The sequence below is a fragment of the Mobula birostris genome, chromosome 3 (genome assembly GCF_030028105.1).
Source record: "Mobula birostris isolate sMobBir1 chromosome 3, sMobBir1.hap1, whole genome shotgun sequence".
NCBI classification, from domain to species: domain Eukaryota; kingdom Metazoa; phylum Chordata; class Chondrichthyes; order Myliobatiformes; family Myliobatidae; genus Mobula; species Mobula birostris.
This window is the reverse complement of record NC_092372.1, coordinates 187,242,850-187,257,218: the sequence shown is the minus strand read 5'-3', so window position 1 is coordinate 187,257,218 and position 14,369 is coordinate 187,242,850. Positions and strand designations below refer to the sequence as shown.

The following is a 14,369-nucleotide window of genomic DNA, read 5'->3' as shown; positions in this document are numbered from 1 at the left end:
TGACCTCCTGGGACAATGCCATGGCAACCGGGTTGCAGGCACTGAGCATGGGTCCGTGGTGCAGAATGGAAAGAGAGAGAAGAAGGGAGTGGTAGTGATAGAGGATTCGTTAGTGAGGGGTGATTCTGTAGACCCGAACAGGACACCCAGATGGTATGTTGCCTCCCAAGTGCCAGGGTCAGGGATATCTCAGATCACATCCACAACATTTTGGAGAGGGAGGGGGAGCAGCCAGATTTGTTTTGGTACATATTGGTACCAATGACGTAGGAAGGAAAAGCAATGAGGTCCTGAAAAGAGAATTTAGAGACCTAGGTAGAAAGCTGAGAAGCAGGACCTCCTGGGTAGTAATTTCTGGATTGCAGCCTGTGCTATGCGCCAGTGAGGGTAGAAACAGGATGATTTGGCAGATAAATGCATGGCTGAGAAGCTGGTGCAGAGGGCAGGGCTTCAAATTCATAGATCATTGGGGGGGGTATGATTGGTATGACCTGTTCAAAAGTGATGGGTTGCACCTGAACCTGAGGGGGACCAATATTCTCATGGGCAGGTTTATCAGAGCTTTTAGGGAAGGTTTAAATTAACTTGACAGGGGTTGGAAACTGGAGTGAAGGGACTCAGGAAAGGACGGATGGTAAAAAAGTAAAGATAGCGTGCAGTCAAATTGTCAGGAAGGGCAGGCAGGTGATCGGACTTAGTTGCAGCCAACAGGCTGAGTATCAAATCATTAGGGATGCAGAGTCAGAAAGGATAGCAAATGTGGTACTCAAGGTGTTGTATCTAAATGCATGTAGTATATGAGAAATAAGATCCTGTTGCAATATTACAGATTGCCAGGTATGATGTGGCCATCACTGAATCGTGGCTGAAGGATAGTTGTAACTGGGAGCTGAATGTCCAAGGTTACATGTTGTATCAGAGGGATAGGAAGGTAGGCAGAGGGGTTAGTGTGGCTCTACTGGTAAAGAATGGCATCAAATCAGTAGAAAGATTTGACATAAGATTGGAAGGTGTTGAATCCTTGTGGGTTGAGTTAAGAAACTGCAAAGGTAAAAGGACCCTGATGGCAGTTATATACAGGTCTCCTAACAGTGGCTGGGAGGTGGACCACAGGTTACAACAGGAAATAGAAAAGGCGAGTCAAAATGGTAATGTTATGGTAGTCATGGGAGATTTTATCATGCAGGCTGATTGGGAAAATCAGCTTGGTAATGGATCTCAGGAGAGTGAGTTTGTTGAATGCCTAAGAGATAGCTTTTTAGAGCAGTTTGTTGCTAAGCCTACTTGGGGGATCAGCTACACTAGATTGGGTGTTATGTAATGAACCAGAGGCAATTAAGGAGCTTAAGGTAAAAGAACCCTTAGTGATTGTGTTCAACTTGAAATTTAATAGGGAGAAAGTGAAGTCTGATGTAGCAATATTTCAGTGGAATTAGGGAAATTCCAGTAGTATGAGAGAGGAGTTGGCCAAAGTAAATTGGAAGGAGCTGCTGGCAGGGATGTCAGCAGAGCAGCAATGGCGTGCGTTCTGGGAAAAATTAGGAAGGTGCAGGACATGTGTATTCCAAAAATGAAGAAGTACTCAAATGGTAAAATAGTACAACCATGGCTGACAAGGGAAGTCAAAGCTATTGTTAAAGCAAAAGGAAGGAAGGGCATACAATTAGTGGGTAGACTAGACAACCAGGTGACCCGTTGGAGCACCCTTTGAGAGAAAGGTAGTCTGATGTGACCAGAATGAACATTAAATTTCCCTGAATGCTGTTGCTATCGCTTTGCTTTGGAAATTAAAGAAGAAAAATGCGTATCGACAGATACAGGACACTTTTGATGTCAACATTTCTGGTTGATCTGCCACCCTTCAAGAATACTCTAACGTTTTCATTTCTTTCTCCCCAGCTTAAAGCCACTTACAGCTGACCATGCTGGAATACCGGTTTCTCCAGATAAAATCAACATATTCTCCATGGTTGAGCCTTGCGCCTTATGTATAGTCATAGCAAAACATGACTGTATCGGGAACTGACCCTGCTGAAGAGGGACATCGTCCCCTTTTGATAAACTGAGAGTACTTCTTGGGATCATGACAATGTCATTTTTGAATGCACCAATGTTTATCTTTGCTACGATGAGATTGTTGTGCAGTTCTGCCACCATCATTTGCGTCCCATTATAAAGCCTTGGTGGATCTAAGTTCCTCATTGAAATGATGGGAGATCCCCTCTTCCATTCCAGTTTATGTGGTGGCAATCCAGAGAGTTTGACCGAATCAAGGAATTCTGTTGGAAAATGAGTGGCGTTAGCTCCTTCACTTACGGCATTGAAGGAACAGTATTCTTTCATGATTCCAGGGAAGCTCCTAATGCATGTGAAGTTTATTTTTCACATCATTTCATTGAGAGGAACCAAGATAGAATTCCTCGAGAACAGTTCTGCAGGATTGTCGAATGTCAGGTAGATGAAATCAATACATTCTTTCATAGTTTTTGCTGACAGAATCGTATCTTCAGGTAATTCGATTTCATCATTTTCATTTTTCTCAATCTTGTCTTCTCCAACATCCAATAAGAACTCAGAATATCGTCCTTCTCCCTCACTCAATTGCATGTTTCTCTTCAGTTGAAACTTGTTGAAGCTTCTCCAGAAGTAACATTTTTTTATGCATGAATTTTCCACATCAGCGTCATTTCCTCGTTTCACAACTGCTAGAAGTTGATGGAAATTGCCACAACAAATGGTTAAAATACCCCCGAGAGCCTCCTTCTTGCCGCATACATCATGAAGAGTCTGATCCACAGCTTCGAAGCTCTCCCTCCTAATCATGGGGCACCCGTCCCGGACAATAAGCCTCGCATTTCGGAGTAAATTTGCAGTATTGATGTTTTTATCGCTGTTACAAAGGGCATCATCATTGACTTTGAGGGGTACCTAGAATCTTGAATGCGCTGTCCTACCACCAGGCATCAATGTTGCTGCAGTACCGGATGATGCACAGCAACAGCAACACCTCCATCTCCCTTAACTTTAGCGCGGATCAAGTTGATGATAAAGGTATTGCCTGTCCCTCCTGGTGCATCAATGAAAATCATTGAAGAGAGATTCCTTTCCAAGCAGTGGCACAAATATTCATATACTTCTCTTTGCTCATTATTCAATAGGGGCTCCTTCTGTGAAACTAATTCCTGCTGTTTGTCTCTGTTGTATTGCAGTTCACGCAATAATTCCAGATTGCCAGCACTTTGAGTAATTGTACCCTTTCTTGGTGTTGGCAAGTTATATTCTTCGTGTTTTGCCCAAGTTCTCAAGTTTCTCTTGGGAATACAGAAGAGCTTGTCCATGATGCCTCTCATCGATCATGATGTTAGGATCATTGATAGTTCTCCTCTCCATTTGTAAGAAATCTTCAGACATTGCATTCTCGAACCGGTTGCATAATTGCGACGGATTGTTGATTTCAGTGTTTGTTAGCAAGACGACAAACAAATCTCTCATTGATCTGGGCATTCTTGTTCTCTCTGCTTCTTCCATAGTTTGCTGCTAATGATCGTCAGCTTGCAACAGTCCTCTCTCTCTGCAGATGTCTTTGAATGATGGAAGGATATCTCCATCATGTGTTTTCAATGATTGGAAAAACACTGGTCCCTTTGCGTGATGAAGAAGGAGTCTCAAATAGTAGAGGTCACCACTTCGTGGAGAAATGGTATACACTCAACCCAGAACATTTGCTTCAAAAATTCCAGAGTACTCCTCCACTTGGTTCCCCATTCTCCTTCTTTCCCATCTCTTATTAGTCCAAGTGTAGAATCTGGGAATATCCATATGGTACAGGGTTCTTGCAAATGGATCACGAGCGCAAAGATCCATGAAGTCCGTTAAAGTGGTTCTATGCCTATTGTCATTTTGGAGGTGTGCCATCCTCTCCTCCTCTGTCTCTTCTTCTCTCATCTTTTTTGTCCTGACTCTTTAATCCTGGAGTCGTGCGGCCCTGACCTCATCCGATTCTTGTTCTCTCCCTCTCTTTGCCGCTTCCCGACAACGTTTGGCATAATCTCTTGACCATAATGTCCTCCTTCTCTTTCCACGCGGCATAATTAGGCTGACCATATTTTTTCATCTTAATGCTGGATAGAAGATACGGAACAGTAACACCAAAGCCTCCAGGATGCTGATTTCTCTTGATGATATGGTTGGCGCTCTCCTAAATGGACGTGATATAGTCACCGCTGTCCTTTGACTGCAGCAAAGGGTTTGATGGGTGTTTCGAAGTACTTCATTACAATAAGATTTAATTACCTCTTATTGATGGGGTCACAGTTTGATCTGTCCCAATCCTGAACATGCTGATGCTGATTAGCAGAATGTGACCGCTCGAAATAGAGCTGCCCTGCCCTTTTGCTGTGGTTGGTGTCGCTGCTGTGAGCATTGTGAGGAGCTGCTGAGGCTGGCCACGCGCACGCGTCGTGGGGTCGAGTCTCGGTTTCCATGAAAGCTGGAATTGGGTGTGGAAAGCGAGGCTTGTTAATGAGTGAGCAGTTGTATATGAATATAACCCTGACCTTTGCATGCATTCAGTAAGTTAGTGCATTGTAAGTCCATTTAGTCAAAAGAAGTGCCGCTGTAATGCACCGTTTAGGTTAATTTGAGGGCCAAACAGACAAACCAACAAACAGATAAACAGAAGGAGAATTTTAGTAATGTATAGATAGAGGATTGGGAAGTTTTTAAAAACTTACAGAGAGCAACTAAAAAAACAAAGATGAAACATGAAAGCAAGCTGGCAAATAATATCAAAGTGGATAGTAAAAGTTTTTTTTCAAGTACAAACGTACGTTAAAAATAAAAGAAAGATGAGAGTGGATGTTGGATCGATAGAAAATGAGGCAGGAGAAATAATAACGGGGGTCCAGGAGATGTCTGATGAACTAAATGAGTATTCACTGTGGAAGACATTAGCAGTATGCCGGATGTTGTAGTGTGTGAAGGAAGAGAAGTGAGTATAGTTACTGTTATAAGAGAGAATGTGCTCAAAAAGGTGAAAGACCTATAGGTACATAAGTCACCCGGACCTTGGCTTGCTGAGGGGATCGGGCCTATAGTCCTCGGAGTCGCCTGATGCCGAAGGTGGAGACGTTGTAAGCAGTGTGTGAGGAAATGGAAGTGAGGCAAGCGGGCAGGAGTCCGTGCCAGGCAAAAAGCAAACCCTAACCGACTGGCTCTCCCATCCATTCTGCTCTCCAGTGTCTGCTCCCTGGACAATCAATTGGACTACATCTGACTCCAACGAAATACTTGGTGGGAGTACAGAGTCTGCTGTGCATACGTTTTCACAGAAACGTGGCTCTCTGATGGAATCCCGGACGCCGCCATTCAGCTGGACGGGCTCGTCTTGTTTCGAGCAGACAGAGATGCAGCTCTGTCCAATAAGACTCGCGGTGGTGGCTTGTGTGTTTACATCAATATGGAATGGTTCAAGAACTCTGTGCTGGTTTCCAGATACTGCTCATCGCTAGTGGAGTTTGTGACTGTTAGGTGCAGACCATTTTATTTACCATGGGAAATCACCACTGTCCTTATAGTCGGTGTCTACATTCCCCCCAGTGCTAATGCTAAGGAGGCTTTCTGTGAACTGTATGGGGCTATTAGTGAACTGCAGAACGCACACCCTTTATTGTCGCCGGTGATTTTAACCACGCGAACCTTAAGTCAGTGCTCCCCAAATTCCATCAGTATGTGGACTTTGCAGTGAGAGGGGCGAACGCGTTGGACCTTGTTTACACAAACATCCCCGATGCGTACTGGGCAGAGCCACACCCCCACCTTGGTTACTCAGACCACACCTCTGTTATGCTAATCCCAGCATATAGACCACTCGTCAGGCACTTCAGACCAGTTCAGAAGCAGGTGAAAACCTGGCCAGCAGGAGCCACCTCTGTTCTTCAAGACTGCTTTGAGCACACTGACTGGCACATGTTCAGGGAGGCGGCAACCGATGGTGACTCCACCAACTTAGAGGAATACACGGCATCAGTGACTAGCAAGTGCATGGATGATGTCACCGTGGCCAAGACCATCACTACACGCGCTAACCAGAAGCCATGGATGACCACAGAGGTGCGTGCACTGCTGAGGACCTGTGAATCCGCCTTCAGAGCAGGCGACAAGGCAGCCCTAACAACAGCGAGGGCCAAACTGTCCCGGGCCATCAGGGAGGCAAAGCATGCACACGCCCAGCGAGTCCACAGCCACTTTCAGGACAGCGGCGACACGCGGCGCATGTGGAAGGGCATTCAGGACATCACCACCTGCCTGTGCTGGTGATGCCTCCCTCCCAGATGCATCGAATAACTTCTACGCTCGTTTTGAGGCAGAAAATGACGTGGTGGCGAGGAAGACCACCCCTCCTCCAAATGACCAGGTGCTGTGTCTTACGGTTGCCGATGTGAGGAGAACCCTGTGCAGGGTCAACCTACGGAAGGCTGCTGGACCAGACAATATTCCTGACAGAGTGCTTAGAGGATGTGCAGACCAGCTAGCTGAGATTCTCACTGACATCTTTAACATCTTCCTGAGCAGCGCCGTCGTTCCTACGTGTTTCAAGGCAGCCACCTTCATCCCCGTGCCAAAGAAGTCTTCAGTGTCCTGCCTCAACAACTGCTGTCCCATTGCACTCACATCCATCATCATGATGTGCTTCGAGATGCTCGTCATGAGGCACATCAAGACCCTGTTGCCCCCCTCACTGGACCCCTGCAGTTTGCGTACTGTCCCAACCGTTCAAAAGATGACGCTATTGCCATCACTTTCCACCTGGACAAAAGAGACACGTATGTTCGAATGCTGTTCATAGACTTCAGTTCAGCATTCAACACAATCATTCCTCAGAAACTAATGGGAAAGCTGAGCCTACTGGGCCTGAACACCTCCCTCTGCAACTGGATCTTAGACTTCCTGACTGGGAGACCTCAGTCAGTCCCGATTGGAAGCAGCATCTCCAACACCATCACACTGAGCACGGGGGCCTCCCAGGGCTATGTGCTCAGTCCACTGCTGTTCACTCTGCTGATCCACGACTGTGCTGCAACACACAGCTCGAACCACATAATCAAGTTCGCTGATGACATGACCGTGGTGGGTCTCATCAGCAAGAACAATGAGTCAGCATACAGAGAGGAGGTGCAGCGGCTAACGAACAACCTGTCTCTGAATGTGAACAAAACAAAAGAGATGGTTGTTGACTTCAGGAGGACGCGGAACAACCACTCTCTGCTGAACATTGGCAACTCCTCCGTAGAGATCGTTAAGAGCGCCAAATTTCTTGGTGTTCACCTGGCGAAGAATCTTACCTGGTCCATCAACACAAGCTCCATAGCAAAGAAAGCCCAGCAGTGTCTCTACTTTCTGTGAAGGCTGAGGAAGGTCCATCAGAGGATAGTGAGGTCAGCTGAGAAGATCATCGGGGTCTTTCTTCCCGCCATTAGAGACATTTACACCACACGCTGCATCCGTAAAGCAAACAGCATTATGAAGGACCCCACACACCCCTCATACAAACTCTTCTCCCTCCTGCCATCTGGCAAAAGGCACCGAAGCATTCGGGCTGTCACGACCAGACTATGTAACAGTTTCTTCCCCAAAGTCATCAGACTCCTCGATACCCAGAGCCTGGACTGACACCTCTATTTATTTATAATTATAAACCTACTTCCCTCTACTGTGCATATTGTCTTGTTTATTATTTATTGTAATGCCTGCACTGTTTTGTGCACTTGATGCAGTTCTGGGTAGGTCTGTAGTCTAGTGTAGTTTTGTGTTGTTTTATACGTAGTTCAGTGTAGTTTTTGTATTGTTCTTGTAGCACCATGGTCCTGAAAAACGTTGTCTCATTTTTACTGTGTACTGTACCAGCAGTTATGGTCGAAATGAGGATAAAGTGTGACTTGACTTGACCAGAGGAACTGCATCCTAGGGTTCTGAAAGAGTAGCGTTAGAGATTATGGCATGATGCTAGAGGACTGGAAAAATGCAAATGTTACTCCACTCTTTAAGAAAGGAGGAAGGCCGCAGAAAGGAAATTATAGACCAGTTAGCCTGACCTCAGTGGTTGGGAAGATGTTAGAATCAATTGTTAAGGATGAGGTGATGGAGTACTTGGTAACGCAGGACAAGATAGTACAAAGTCAGTATGGTTTCCTTCAGGGGAAATCCTGCCTGATGAACCTGTTGGAATTCTTTGAGGAGATTACAATTAGAATAGGTAAAGGGGATGCAGTGGACGTTGTATATTTGGATTTTGAGAAATCTTTTGACAAGGTGCCACACATGAGGCTGCTTACCAAGTTAAGAGCTCATAGTATTACAGGAAAGTCACTAACTTGGTTAGAGCATTGGCTGATTGGTAGGAGGTAGCGAGTGGAAATAAAAGGAGCCTTTTCTGGTTTGCTGCCAGTGACTTGTGGTGGTCCACAGGGTTTGGTGTTGGGACCACTTTTTTTTTATGCTGTATATAAATGATTTAGATGATTGAATGGATGGCTTTGTTACCAAGTTTGCAGATGATACCAAGATTGGTGGAGGGGCAGGTAGTGTTGAGGAAACAGGTAGGATGCAGAAGGACTTAGACAGATTAGGAGAATGGGCAAGAAAGTGGCAAATGAAATACAATGTTGGAAAATGCATGGTCATGCAATTTGGTAGTAGAAATAAGTGTGCAGACTATTTTTTTTAAATGGGAGAAAATCCAGGAATCTGAGATGCAGAGGTACTTGGGAGTCCTTGTGCAGAACACTCTGAAGTCGGTGGTGCGGAAGGCAAATGCTATGTTAGCATTCATTTCAAGAGGTCTACAATACAAGAGCGAGGATGTGATGCTGAGGCTTTATAAGGCACTGGTGAGGTCTCACCTTGAGGACTGTGAACAGTTTTGGGCCCCTCATCTTAGAAAAGGTGCACTGGCATTGGAGATGGCGTAATTCTGCTCCTATGCCTTATGGTCTTATGGTCAACGATTGCAAACTGTCCAGGCCCTGAGGCAGCAGAACAGCCCCAATCCATGTGCTCCTTCCACCATGCTTCAGGTTTTGGTGTTGGTGTGCTGTGCAGTGCAGTGCCCTTTTTCTTCCAGACACAGCAGTGTGCATTTCTGCCAAAAAGTAAAAGTTCAGCTTTTGGCTCATCTGTCCCTGAAGCATTGTGGAACATCCAGGAGGTCTTTTGCAAATTTGAGACATGCAGTAATTTATTTTTTTTTTTTTTTTTTTTGGAGAGTGGTGGTTTCTTCTTTGGTGTCCTTCCATGAACACCATTTTTGTTCAGTGTTTTTCTTATTGTGGACTCATGAACAGAGGCTTTAGCAAGTTCTGTAGATGTCTGCAGGTCATTTGCTGTTACCCTCGGGTTCTTTTTCACCTCCTTCAGCATTACACATTATGGTGTGACCTTTGCAGGTTATCTTACTCCTAGGGAGAGTAGCAACATTACTGAGTTTTCTCCATATGTAGATGATTTTTCTTACTATAGCCACTCAGGTCTTTAGAAATGCTTTTGTTGCCTTTTCCAGCTTCGTGCAACCCTACAATTCTTCTTTGAAGGTCCTCTGAAAGTTGCTTTGATTGAGGCATGATGCACATAAACAGATCTTTCTTGAGAAGAGCAGGCTCTGTCAGTAACCTGTCTTTGTGTGTCTTTTCTTTATAGGGCAGGATACCTCTTGCCTCTACAAGAGGTACAACCTATACCTCCAATCTCATCTCATTGATTGGAACATATAATTCCAAGTAGCTTTGTAGAAGGCAGTACCCTGAAAGTTCACATTCTTTTTCCACAAATGCATGTAATATTGGATATTTTTCTCTGTGTATTAATGAACAAGTATAATGGTTTTTGAGTTATTTATTTAATTGGGTTCTCTTTGTCTAGTTTTAGGACGTGCGAAGATCCCTCCATATTTATGCAGAAATGGGGAAAATTCTACAGGGTTCACAAACTTCCTAGCACCACTGTATGTTTTAAATTTCATAGTACATTAAGAATCTCTCCACAGAAATACATGCTTTCTAATGATAGTTTTGTTAAATATCACCAACCTCATTGGTGATATTTGAGGAGGTGCAGGCAGGAAAACGATCTATATAAAAGACTTCTCATCACTGAAGAATAGTAGCTGAAATCTCTTCTTCCTGTAGAACATAGAATAATGCAGGCCAGGAAAAAGCTAATTTCAGTTAATCCTGTTGCCTGCCCATGGTCCATGTCCCTCAGTTTTCTGCCTTGCCTGTACGTGCACTTGTCTAAATGTCACATAAGCATTGCTATTTTATCCACATCCACCACCTTCTCTGGCAGCGTGATCCAGACACCTACCATTTTTTGTTTTACAAAAGATTTGGTTAGTAAAACTGCTTAACTCTCATCTTAAAGCTATGCCTCCTGGTATTTGATATTCCCATCCTTGGAAGCAGTCTCTGACTATCTATCCTGGCCATGCCTTTTGTAATCTTGTCACTCCTCAGCCTCAGACAGTCCAGAGAATGCAATCCAAATTTGTGCAAACTCTCCCTACAGCAAATACTCTCTAATCCAGGTAATATTCCTCAAGAACCTCATTTGCAGCACATTCTTCCTATAATATAGTGACTTATTCCAGATGTGGCTAGCCAAGTTTTATACAGCTGCATTCTGACTTCCTGACTTTTCTATTCCGCACCCTGACAGATGAAGACAAGTATGCTTTATGTTACCTTTGTTACCCGATCCACTTGTTGCCACATTCTGGAAGTATGGATTTATGTCCCAAGATCCATCTGTAGTCAATGTTTCCTAATTGTCCTGCCACTTAATACCACTTAATACTATACTCTTATATTTGACCTCCCGGTTACAATGCTTTACACTTGTACTGCAACGGACAGGAAGGCTCTACTATGGGTAGTCAAAACTACCCAGCACACCACTGGTACCAGCCTACTCTCCATCAGGGACATGTATACAGAAATGTGCCTGAAAAGGGCCAGTAACATCATGAAGGGTTCCACGCACTGTTCGTCCAGCTCCCATCAGGGAAAACGCTACATAGCATTCACGCCAGGACCACCAGACTCAAAAATATTTACTTTCTCCAAGCAGTAAGGCTGATCAACATCTCCACCCACTAATCCACCCCTCCACACTCCTAACTACCACTACTTTATCATTTCCTGTCAGTCACTTTGTTTATAGATACTCCTGTGCCTAGCATCACTTTATGGACATACAATCAGTCTATGTATATAAGCTGTCTTATGTGTTTATATTTATTGTGTTGCTTATCTTTTGTATTACTTTTCTGCTGCATCAGCGCGGGAGTAACAATTACTTTATTCTCTATTACACGTGTACTAGAAATGACATTAAAAATCTTAAATCTTGAATCTTGTGCAAATAAATGCAATTCGCTGTAGCCCCCTGGTAAGCCTCAGACTCGCTTAGCTTGCTTTCATCTAGGGGGAGCAGCCTTCGGCCCGCCAAACTGGGTAATCAAGTTTGTGATGTACCCCACCCTGCCAGATAACAGACAGTACACCATATGCAATTAAATAATTACACTTTATAGATCTTACTGGAACTATATAATTAATAGAGATAAAATATAAAAGGAAAGTAAAAGGCGCCAATCTTATCAAAGTTCAACCACTTCGTGCACAACAGTTGGAGCTCAATTAATGGAGTCTTCTTTCCACCATTCGATCCCCTCCGACCCCCTGGACCAACCACGGTGGTCGACCAGACGCTCCATCTGAGTCTGTCTTTGTCTCCTCTCCTCACCGAATACCCTGGACCTCGAACTCCCTCTCGGGGTCTGTCCCGCTGCCCAGCTTACAGCATCACGTCTCCCCTCCCTGTCTCCATCGCACCTTCTCCCTCAAAGCCCGCGCAAACAATAGCTTACAGACACACAAGAAAGAATAACATCTATCCCAATTGGTTAGCAAATTAATACAGTTTTCTTATCAATAATTATAACCCAAACAAGCTGCGAGAGAGAAGCAATTTCTCAGCAGTTAACATAACAAAGAAGCCATTTTTATTAGCCTTAGCAGTAACATAAAGAAGAAACCCCTTACAGCACCATTTTTCTGCCGATATTCCCAACTGATCTATATCCTGCTGTATCCTTTGACAACCTTCCTCACTAACACTAACTCCAATAATTTTCCTGTCCTCTGCAGACTTGCTAATCAACCCACTTGCATTTTTGTCTAAATTATGCACATCACAAACAAAAGAAATCATTGCACATCACCACTGTGCAACACTAATTCCGTTTAGAATAACACACCTCCACTTTTACCCTCTGTCTCCTGTGGGTAAGTCAATTGTGAAACCAGTTGACCAAGTCAGGTCAAGTTTATTGTCATTTAATTAAATACACACACATATATGTAACCATATAATGTATATAGAAACAGGACAAAATTTCTCCAAACCGGGATGTAAAACACACAGTAGTACACATTACACACAATAACTTATGAAGGTAAGGATAAACTCTACAGATGACTGACACAAAAATAACAAACTTAAGTGTATTAATATTAAATTGTACTGGAACAGATTAACCAGTAACACTTCGAATACGTTGCAGTAGGGAGTTCAGAAGCCAAATAGCCTGGGGAAAGAAACTGTTTCTCATACTGACTGTTCTTGTTTTTATTCATTGTAATCTCCTGCCTGATGGTAGAAAGTTAGAAGATGCTGGATGGATGGGTGGTATCTTTAATGATACTAAGGGCCCTGTATATGCAACGCTCTTGATAAATATCCTCGATGTATGGTAGAGAAATCCTTACAATTCTCTCAGCTTTTCTCACCATCCTTTGACCATAAGATCATTAAATATAGGACCAGGATTAGCCCATTTGGCCCCTCAAATCTGTTCTGCCATTTCATCATGGCTAATTCAGTTTTCAACTCAGTCCCAATCTCCTGCTTTCTCCACATATACCTTCATGCCCTAACCAACCAAGAATCTACCCACCTCTGCCTTAAATATACATAAAGTCTTGGCCTCCATAACTGCCTGTGGCAAAGAATTCCACAGATTCAACACTCTCTAGCTAAAGAAATTCCTCCCTTCCTCCCTTCTAAAAGGACACCCCTCTATTCTGAGGCTGTGTCCTCTGGTCTTAGACTCTCCCACTATAGGAAACATCATCTCCAAATCTACTCTATCAAGACCTTTCACCATTCGATAGATTTCAGTGAGGTCACCCCTTGTTCTTCTGAATTCCATAGGCCCAGAACCATCGAACGCTCTTCATATGACAAGCCATTCAATCCTGGAATCATTTTCGTGAAACTCCTTCAAATGCTGTCCAGTTTCAGCCTATCCTTTCTAAGATAAAGGGCCCAAAACTGCTCACCAGTGCTTTATAAAATCTCAACATTACATCCTTTTATATTTCTTGTTCTCTTCAAATGAATGCTAACATTGCATTTGTCTTCCTCACCATAGACTCAACCTGCAAATTAACCATAAGGGAATCCTGCACAAGGATTCCTAAGTCCCCTTGCACCCCAGTTTTTTTTGTATTTTCTCTCCATTTAGAGAATAATCAACCCTTTCATTTCTTCTACCAAAGTGCATGACCGTACACTTCCCGACATTGTCGTTCACCTGCGATTTCTTTGCTCATTCTCCTAACCTAAGTCCTTCTGTAGCCTCTCTTCTTCCTTAAAACTACCTGCCCTTCCACCTGTCTTCCTATCCCCAGCAAACTTTGCGACAAAGCCATCAATTCCATCATCCAAATCATTGACAATAACATAAAAACAATTAGTCCCAACGCAGACTCCTGTGGAACATCACTAGTCACTGGCAGACAGCCAAAAAAGGCTCCCTTCATTCCCACTCTTTGCCTCTTGCCAATCAGCCACTGCTTTATCAATGCTAGAATTTTTACTGTAATACCATGGGTCCGTAACTTGTGTAGCAGCCTTGTGTGGCACCTTGTCAAAGACCTTCTGAAAATCCAAGAGCACCACGTCAACCGATTCTCATTTGTCTATCCTGGTTGTCATTTCTTCAAAGAATTCCAACAGATTTGTCAAGCAATCTTTTCCCCTGAGGAAACCATGCTGACTAAGACTAATTTTATCATGTGCCTCCAAGTGCCCTGTGACATCATCCTTAATAATCAATTCCAACATCTTCCCAGCCACTGAGGTCAGATCTTCCCAACGACTTGTTCATTTCTTCTGCTTCTCTCCCTTCTTGAGGAGTGGAATGACATTTGCAATGCTCCAGCCTTCTGGAACCATTCCAGAATCTAATGATTCTTGAAAAGTCATTACTAATGCCTCCATGATCTCTTCAGCCATCTGTTTCAGAACTC

At 43.8% G+C, this 14,369-nt stretch overlaps 1 protein-coding gene across 5 annotated transcripts in view; it reads left to right on the top strand.

Annotated features, from left to right (window-relative positions):
• The window catches only part of LOC140195486 (rho GTPase-activating protein 21-like), a 348,737-nt gene that overhangs the window by 242,596 nt on the left and 91,772 nt on the right, over positions 1-14,369 (top strand). The window lies entirely within an intron of this gene.